This window comes from Macrobrachium rosenbergii, chromosome 44 (genome assembly GCF_040412425.1).
Source record: "Macrobrachium rosenbergii isolate ZJJX-2024 chromosome 44, ASM4041242v1, whole genome shotgun sequence".
Lineage (NCBI taxonomy): Eukaryota > Metazoa > Arthropoda > Malacostraca > Decapoda > Palaemonidae > Macrobrachium > Macrobrachium rosenbergii.
Window position 1 is genome coordinate 13,390,504 of NC_089784.1, and position 10,000 is coordinate 13,400,503.

The following is a 10,000-nucleotide window of genomic DNA, read 5'->3' on the forward strand; positions in this document are numbered from 1 at the left end:
TTAATGGCTTTTTTTTCTTTGTGTTTCTTTCGCTGACAATACAAACAAACAAGTAATGCAATGTCGAGTACAATGGGGAGCAGTTTTTTTTTTTTTTAACTTGCGTAGTGGAGATTATAATTATAGGCAACGTCAACTTGCATTGCATACTATTGTAAACGTCCTCTAATTAAGCCGAGCGAAAGATAAATTCTGTAAATATCACTTTTATCCCACATTCGGGAATTGTGCAACACACTATTCCTTCTAAAAATATAAATATTGATTTGACAACGCCGATGCCACGTACAGTAAGTAATGGTTCATACTTATCTTTAACAAAAATGATATAGGTTGACGAACCTCAACAAATATAACGTAGCGTAGCGACAAGGAAATTAATAAATGATTTCGTACGGCACAGCCGCTTCCCTTCTCAGTCCAAAACAAACATCGAAATGAAGTCTACACTTGTTTATGTGCGATGGGGTTGAAAAGGAAAAAAAAAATGAAATAAAAAAAAACTCTTGACTTGTAAAACTTGGCAGAGATAGCGTACCTCCCCGTCTGATCCTGAAATATGTAGCTAAAGACACGGACTCGGTGTCAAATCCCCTTCGTTTCTGTCCCCTCATTCCCCCGCCCTCTCTACAGTCCGTTCTTTCTTTTCACCCCCCTCTAGGGTCCTCTCTCCCCCTCCTTCTCTCACCCCTAACATACCAATTCTCCCTACCATTTTCCCCAGACCTCCCCATTCCCGGCCCCTTTCCCCTCCTCGAATCTTATTTTCACCGTGATCGTCCCGCCTTTCCTAGGACGTCCCCCACCATCTCCCCACCCCCTCCCCCCATTTTCCCCTCGTCCACCGTCCTCAGGACGTCTCCCCTCTCCTCCCAATCCCCCGGCTTTAACATGTTTTGAGTTCTATTGTGGTTCTCGTATTCATGTAACGCTTTCTCTGGATTCCGACCAAACTAAACATTTACGGAGGGCATGCATAATGCATCCGATCGGCGAATTAAAAAAAAAAAAAAGGGAAAAACAAATAGAAAACTTTCCTTTTTGAAAACGGGAACATCATTCTGTTATATGGTATATTATCATGTATCCATTTTTAGGACACTGTCCTGATGAGTTCACTGGATAGAGAAGAAATTAAACGAAAAATAAACATGGAATTCAACAACGAACATACTTACATACAGTACTCACACTCACACACAAATATATATACACCAGAGTATCCGTACAACAAAAAAAGTAGTGATGTAAGTGTAGGTCGAGACATAAAGTACCGATAGTGCATAATCCCAGTGTGGATCACGCTAAGTCTAATCGTGGAGTTTAATGACGTAAAGAAACACCGAATGTGCATTACATTTTATAATCAAGAGATAAATTGTAAATAATATATTGGCCTCTCAAGTTTGCCATTCCCTAATATTTCTGAGTAAGTTCTCACTGAGAGCCTTGAATCCAAATGGAATTTCCCTAATGCATTTTCATTTGGATTCAAGGTTCTCAGAGAGAACTTACTCAGAAATATTAGGGATTCGAATCCATGATGATTAGAGGAATGAAGTTACCGTCATCACTTTACTACACCGAGACGGATCTAACTTGGTTTATGTGGCTCGCACAGTATACTTACTCATACACACACACACACACATATATAAATAAATAAATAAATAAATAATATAATATATATATATATATATATATATATATATATATATATATATATATATATATATATATATATATATTAGATTTCAAGTAAAAGGGTAACATCTTACCCGATCATAAATTATCCATAAGGTACACCATCAACCTCTGTTAACCTAGTTCAAAGAACAAAGAAGGAAGTTATTACTCGACAGATACCCAAATAGAATAACTAATAATCTCATTAACATTTGGTGGGGGCGGGAATGGAAGGATGAGGGGGGGGAGGGGGAGGGAGGAGGTGGCAAAGTAATCAGACGGCTTTGAGAGGTTGGAGGATTCAAGGCTGAAGCCGGAGTATAAAACAAAAGAAATGTCTCGATTATGCGTCTGCTGATGCTTTTCTTCCATCGTCCTTCTACGCTTGTTTTCTTCTTTTTTTTCTCCTAAAATATATCCGAGGTTATATTCTTGTTGATGTTCACGTTCTCTTGTCCTTCTCTCTCTCTCTCTCTCTCTCTCTCTCTCTTTCAATATAATATATCCCAGGTTATATTGACTGTTATAGTTTTTCCTTTCGTCCTTCGGAAAGGTTCTCTCTCTCTCTCTCTCTCTCTCTCTCTCTCTCTCTCTCTCTCTCTCTCTTCAAAAATACATCACAAATTATTTTCTTGTTATGTTCTCGTTATTTCATCCTCTTATATTTTGAATCTCTCTCTCTCTCTCTCTCTCTCTCTCATAAAATATGCCCCAGGTTATTTTCTAACCGGTGTTCCTTTTCCCTCGACCCCATAACTACAGACTCTCTCTCCCTCTCCAGAACAAATAGTTTATGTTATTTTCTTGATAATATTCCTCCCCCTCCTCCCCCTCCAACACGCTGACTCATTTTCATAATTCAGAATCAAAAGAGCTCAGTGACCACACAATCGCATCTAATGAATGTTCTCTCGTATTCAAAACCAGCGATATACAATCACTCGCTCCTAAAGTATTGTCTGTTATTGTTGACATCTGAGCGACTAGATCACTCTTTCAGGACCTCATTCACAGCCCGCATTAATATACGGCATCATTCAAGCGACGGCGGTCGACGATCATATCAATTAAAGCCGTAAATTACAAGGCTAATGATGATGTTCGCCGGGTGACGTAATGGCCGCGCAAATAGGAGACGATCCGATAAACTGTAGATGTTACTCCCTAATCTGCATTAAATTGAGATTAATAATAAAATGCACGGACGCCTTCCTCAGCTGTTCTGGCCTCAGTTACCTGCGCAGTTTGTTTCGTGTCTCGAAAACTTCAAAGGAACCGCTTTCGCTGTCCGCCGGTATCTGCAGGTGAGGATCTGTGCCGATAAAGAAGAAATAGATTGGAATGTAACTCCGCGGTTTGTCTATTTTTTTTTTTTTTCTCGAAACACCTTTTACACTTTCTATTGATTTAAGTGCGATTCTCTTCCTTAAATGGCTAATGTTTACATTTCTAGATTTATCTCAGCTTTATTGAAGAATTAGTTGCATAGAAAAAAAAAATTGAGGCTATCGAGATTCACCAGTTATAATTCCATATTCATCTATCAAAGCTTTATTTATTTATCAACTACGGAGCATGTTTATTTGTGCGTCTATTCAGCCATTCCTTTAACCATATTACCGAGCTACTTTAGGGGGAAAGGGCGGAGCACAGGGCCAGTTTCCTGAGTTATACTGAAACGAGATGGCTTAGATAGCCAACTTGGGACCGTGAGACTATCAGCTGAAAGTCGGGAATGGCATAAACTTTTGTTTTAATTCCTCTTCGCCTCACGGCGCTACAGGTAGATGCCAATAATGGAATATATAATGGAGGTAGAATCGCGGTCAGATGGAATATTTGGCTATTATCTAATGGGCAGAAAAAATGTGGGATTTTTCAATCTACCAAAGGCCACACAAAAAGAGGACTTTCATTGCAATAAAGGCACAGAAATATAAGATTTTTAACGTTATGAAAGAAGAAAAAAGATGGACTTTCTTACTGCAGTTGAGAGCGTAGAAAATATGGCCTTTTCTGAGCAACAGGCATTAAAATATGGGGCTTACAACGCAATAAGGGCCGAAAAATTATGCGATTTTTCAGTGCAACAGAAAACAGAAAAATGTGGAGTTTTTCAATGCAATAAGACAGAAAAATCACGTTTTTCCTCAAAACTTATAAAACACAGAAAAATATGGGATTGTCAACGTAACAAAGGGCAGAAAAAATGGGATTTTTCAATGCAATAAATGACATAAAAGTGAAGAGATTTCAATGAAAAAAGATAGAAAGAAGACAGGAATTTTTTTCAGTGAAAAACACAGTGAGACGGGATACTTATGTCCTCAAGTAACGTAGTTTAATGGAATAAATATACAAGAAAGAAGGGGGACAATAGGGCTTATTACCTTCTGAAAGGAGGGAGATACATTACCATCCTTTACAGTAAAAACAAGGATGGTAACAGATAAGGAGAGAGTATGTCTATAAGGAGATACGTGCCAAAAATACGAATGCCAGAGCATTTATAAGCAGTCTCGATGGAGAAATGAATGCTTCACTTAAAATCTTAGTAATGTAATCCATAGTTTTTAATCGTGCAAACCAGGTGGATAAGAAGGGTTGAATTTAAGAATCATCCTCAAGACCTCTCTCTCTCTCTCTCTCTCTCTCTCTCTCTCTCTCTCTCTCTCTCTCTCTCTCTCTCTCTCTCTCTCTCTATGACATGACGGCGTTTAACGGCTGCTTAAACCTCAGTTCATGACCTTTGGCCCTGAATGATACTCAGTCTCAAGTACCTCACTAAAAAGGATTCTTGGGATGTTCTTTACACATGGATTTATACCTACAAGACTACGTGAGCAACACTTCTCCAGAAACTTTACAAAGGCTGGTTGGACTGCCTTTTCCAAAGCTTTCTATCTTTCAGTATTTACAAGAACGTTCGCAATATTTAGCATAATCAGTACGAAAAGCTTTCTTTATTTATTTCTGGTGACATAAATTCATTTCTCGCTATATTGTGGTTCAGATTCCACAATAAGCTGTAGGTCCCGTTACTAGGTAACCAATTGGTTCTTAGCCACGTAAAATAAATCTAATTCTTCGGGCCAGCCCTAGGAGAGCTGTTACTCAGCTCAGTGGTCTGGTTAAACTAAGGTATAATTAACTTAACTTGGTACTAAGATATATTAAACACACGAGGTTGTGGAATTTGCTCTATGAATGGAAAAGATATAATAATAATAGTAAATTTTTATAGACTCAGGGTCACAAATACACACAATATATAAGTACTTGGAAGAAAAAGACAGTAACAGAAATGTATATGGTGGCTTCCTGGGAGGCAGTAAGTGAAGAATTTCTCTGTCTGTCTGTCTCTTAAAGGGAAGTAAATGTCAGTTCAATTTATATTCCTTTCACGAAAAAAAAAACAGGGCCTTTCTTTTATATATCTTTCATGAAAAAACCGCGGCTGTCTATGTTGGCAGCTATGTACGTCACCTGGAGATTCAGTAAGGATTACAAGTACAGAAATAAAATGGGAGGTGGGATGTGACTCTTTTATTTTCGTTTGTGAAGTAAAGCCAAAACACGTGTGACCAATGTCGGTACCTACTACAGTACGGTACAATCAAAATGTGATTAGCCTTCGCTGAGATTTACTATCGTAAATTAGCCGAGAATCAACCACTGGTTTTGGGAGATACGTTTGGCAGAAAACAATCACACAAACCGTTTTAGTTTAAGGTCTTTCAGAGTAAAAATATAGATCATGTGAATCAGGCTATTATATATCGTATTACTTAACTGAAAAAAATATAAAAAAAAATGGAAAAAAATAAAAAGGCAAATAGAAAGAATATAATTTTAGGTATCCGGGCCATAGCAGCAAAGCGCATAACAACAATTAATACAAATCTCAGGATAAAAAAAAAAGCCTTCATAATTGGATACAACACATAATAAAAAAAAAGATGTATACTGTCTAACCAGGACAGACTTTAGTTCCGTTGTTTATTCGTTATCAGTTGTTTACTGGGAGCTATTTTTTTTTAGAAATACCCCAAAAAGCCACAGTTGTACTGGGGCTTTATTTATACAGAGACTTGAACACGCGGCCGGTCATCATTGCTGTTTATATTTAGACATATCTCAGAAGGTACTGAAGAACACCTTAAGATTTCAGCCAGAATATACAAACACATACACACACAAACACACATATACATATAAATATATATATATAAGTATATATATATGCATAAATATATATATTTGTATATATGTGTATATATATATATATATATATATATATATATATATATATATATATATATATATATATATATATATATATTAGATGGTTACTACAAAACCTAACTGAAATAAGAACAAAACAGGATTTAGATGAGAAATAAATAGAGAGAGAGAGAGAGAGAGAGAGAGACGAACTAACTAGCACCTTTCTCTACGTTGCAAAAAAAGTTGAAAAGAAATACATCCTGAATCTTCTTCAGCCAGAGATGCATCACGAACCCTGCAAGGAATAAAAGGAAAGAAAAGAGGAGAGAAAAAAAAAAAAAGAAATCCCTTTATGCCAATGGCTCTTCTGCCCCGTCACATGCATCAGTTAATGTCAAAAGTATTGGTGCGGGGAGAGATACTCGTCTCCCTCTCGAAAGGAGGTCTATTATTCGCTGAAACGACGCGACAGTCCCTTACGTCAGAGCACCGGATTAAACGAGGCTGTTATCAGTCCTCAGAAACATCACTCAGCGTCAACTGTTTACATACTACTCGTCTCTTAATGAGCGCAGTGAAAATGGTGACAACAGATGGCGTCTTTTGTCTCGGCTCGTGGATGCGTAACTGGGAGAGAGAGGTTTGACGGGGGCGACTGTGTGTGTGTGTGTGTTTTATCGAAACTGTTCAATTTATGAAATTTTTTTGACAGGTTTGACGGGGCGAACGTGTGTGTGTGTGTGTGTGTGTGTGTGTGTGTGTGTGTGTGTGTGTGTGTGTGTGTGTGTGTGTGTGTGTTTTACCGAAACTGTTCAATTTATGAAATTTTTATGACAGGTTTGACGGGGCGAACGTGTGTGTGTGTGTGTGTGTGTGTGTGCGAGTGTATGTGTGTGTGTTTGTGAAACTGTTCAATTTATGAAATTTTCGACAGGTCTGACGGGGCGAACGTGTGTGTGTGTGTGTGTTTTACCGAAACTGTTCAATTTATGAAATTTTTGACAGGTTTGACGGGGCGACTGTGTGTGTGTGTGTGTGTGTGTGTGTGTGTGCGTGTGTGTGTGTGTGTGTGTATGTTTTACCGAAACTGTCCAATTCATGAAATTTATATGACGTGTTTTTTCTGCCACTGGGCTTAATCATTTCGGGTATATAATGCATCTGATTACGCCCACACTTCAAACGAATTGAAAATATATAATCCCTTTTACTACAATGATATCCAGATATCAGAGATAATGTGAATTTGTATTGCATGCTCCGCAGAATTTTGTGACGTTTTCAGTAAAAAAATGTGACCTGATGATCAACTTAATTGTGTATTCAAGTTAAAATCCACTTACACTACTGTAAAAATCAAAACTGGGGTTACTGCTTGTTGTAATTTATAGTGCGAACTAAATATGATTAAGTACATAAAATATGTAGATGAGTGATTTGGTTCTTAGAGTCTCCGTTTTAGCAGTCTAAGTCTGCTTCCACACTGCAGTAAAACGTGTCATAATACACGTCGGTAAGTAATCACATACATATCACAGACACGTTGAAAACATGACAAAGGCCATATCGTATGAAGCACTGTTTAAGGATATCAACGAGCCGTTACCTTGTATTTAATCTTTTTGTGAGGTGTGTTGAGGATCAGTTACCGACGTGCTTTGCTACAGTGTGTATGCACAGATGCAAAACGTTTTTTTTTTAAGGAAAGAAAACAAGCTTTATTATCCTATTCAGGGTAAGAATGCCTTAGCTTTCAACATTAGGAGTTTTCTCGCATTATGATAAACACTTTAACATGAACCCATGACCCCTTAAATGAGCACCGAATAGGTCATAAAATTAACGAAGAGCGGCACTTCTGAGGGCCACTTCAACAGAACGCAGAAAGTAACGACAGAAGCAGAGATTGAAATTACGAAGCTGCAAGTGCTGCTTCCTCGAAGCACTGGAATTCACGAAATGTGACTAAGAATAGGAATGAACTTCGAATAATCTGCCTCGTCATGAAAAATTCATGAGGTCGTGGGCGGTGGAGGTTGTCTCCCGGGGAGAGGAGGAGGTTTGCTGTTTAGGACATTATATGCTTTCGTTACAGTTTTCTTACTTGAACTGGCGAGGAATTGATTCCCAGCTTCGCCATTTTTACTAATCTGTTTTTTAAACTCTTCATAATCCAGCGTCAGCATGGATTTTGAGACCGACTGATGATTTATGGTCATTAAAACTGGCGTCGCAACATGTAGGTTATTGACCCCGTAAGAAAACTGAATAGGAAACAAACAAAATTACTGACTGATTAATGAATTTATGGTAATTACTGTAAAACTGACGTCGCAACATCTGAGTTCTGGGACGGAGATAGTGATGTTATTGCCAGATTTAGTCACACAGCTGGTCACGACATTCGTGTAAAATAACAAGGAAAAAAACTGAAAAAAAACCGTATTGAAAACACGTTGCAAATCTCTGTCTTAAACGAAGAAAACACTCTTTTAATTATTCGTGACCTAAAGTAAATATAGCATCGGCGAATGAACGAGTACAATGACCAAATCTGCTTAGCTAACTGATCAGGACGCTACTGTAAAGAGACTGTAAAAAAAAAAAAAAAAAAAAAAAAAAAAAAAAAAAAAGTGGCAAAAAAAAAAAAAAAAAAAAAAAAAAAAGTGTTCTACATCAATAGCATCGCAAATCTTTGGCCCAAATGAAGCAAAGAGTCGACGTGACTTCTACACAAAATTTATAAAAGACCAAACAGCGTTCTCTGAATAAACGTAAGCAAGAAAATCACACTTGATCCTCAGACAAACACGGATACAAAAGACGAAATAAAATCAAAACAGCATTTCCAGAACTTTTATATTCCAACGTTTCACAAATACCACCTTAAAAATCCTTTTCTTTTCTGGTATCAGAGACTAAATCGTTCTCACCTTTTTTTTTTTTATCGACAAATGAACATCACTCTAACAGCTTCTGCTTTTTTTTTCTTTTTTTTTCAGCGTGACATTTAGATCGTTCAAAAGATTCTGGCGAGTCTGATTGCACTTAACGTAATGATAGTAATCCGACTTGGAAGAACAGCTTAGTTATTTCACTTTGCAGTTCAGTAATTTCTTGGTGAGATATTTGGTGGTAACTTTTCTGAACTATGAAAGTTGTGCTAAATCTTAAAATTTCTGCATTTTCATTTTCGATGCTTGTTTTTCAATATTTTGTGCCTACACTCTGCTACAGATCAGAATGTAATTCCATCGTGAGTCTAATACACTCTGAAGAGGACCATGGATTGGAGGATTGAAACAGTTGTCGGCTCAGGCATGAATAAATATAGCAGTACTGTAGCGGTTCTCTTTATCCTTTCTGGAAGACTAGAAAAAGCACTAGAGATATTTGAAGTTTGCTGGTTAGCTGCGGATGGAAGCTGCACATGCATTAGCACTAGAAGAAAATGAAGAAAAAACCACGCAAGAAAATCATATAGATCTATCTTTATATATATATATATATATATATATATATATATATATATATATATATATATATATATATATATATATATATATATATATATATATATATATATATAATGCGTGTTTGCGTAGGTGAGAGAAATCTAAGCATGAAGTACTTTATACGTTTATAGCGCCATCATGGTGCCTGCCGTATTTTCTACCGGTTAGGCAATATTAAGCTCATACGAGTTTCTCATTTCATTGTGACAAACAATATTAAACGGACTCTGGGCACCAAGAGGGCACTCAAAGAGCTCATAAAACTAAACTTCGAGGGTCCTTTTAGGGGGCCACTTCAGCAGAATGCTGCAACGAATGACCGAATTTGGGTCTTAAATAACTAAACTTCAAGTGTCCTTTCCTCGAAGCTCCGAATCTGACGAAATGTGACCGTGAATAAAATTAATCCTCGAATACTCTGCTCCTTGAAAAATTTACGAGTTCGTGTGCAGTTGGGGGTGGGGTTGGCCAGCCGCGAAGAGAGAGAAAGGGAGGGGGGGAGGGGAGGGGAGGGGAGGGATTGGTTGAGAAAATCGTTTTTCTATTGGGTGTAAGACTGCTCCTTTTTGCAT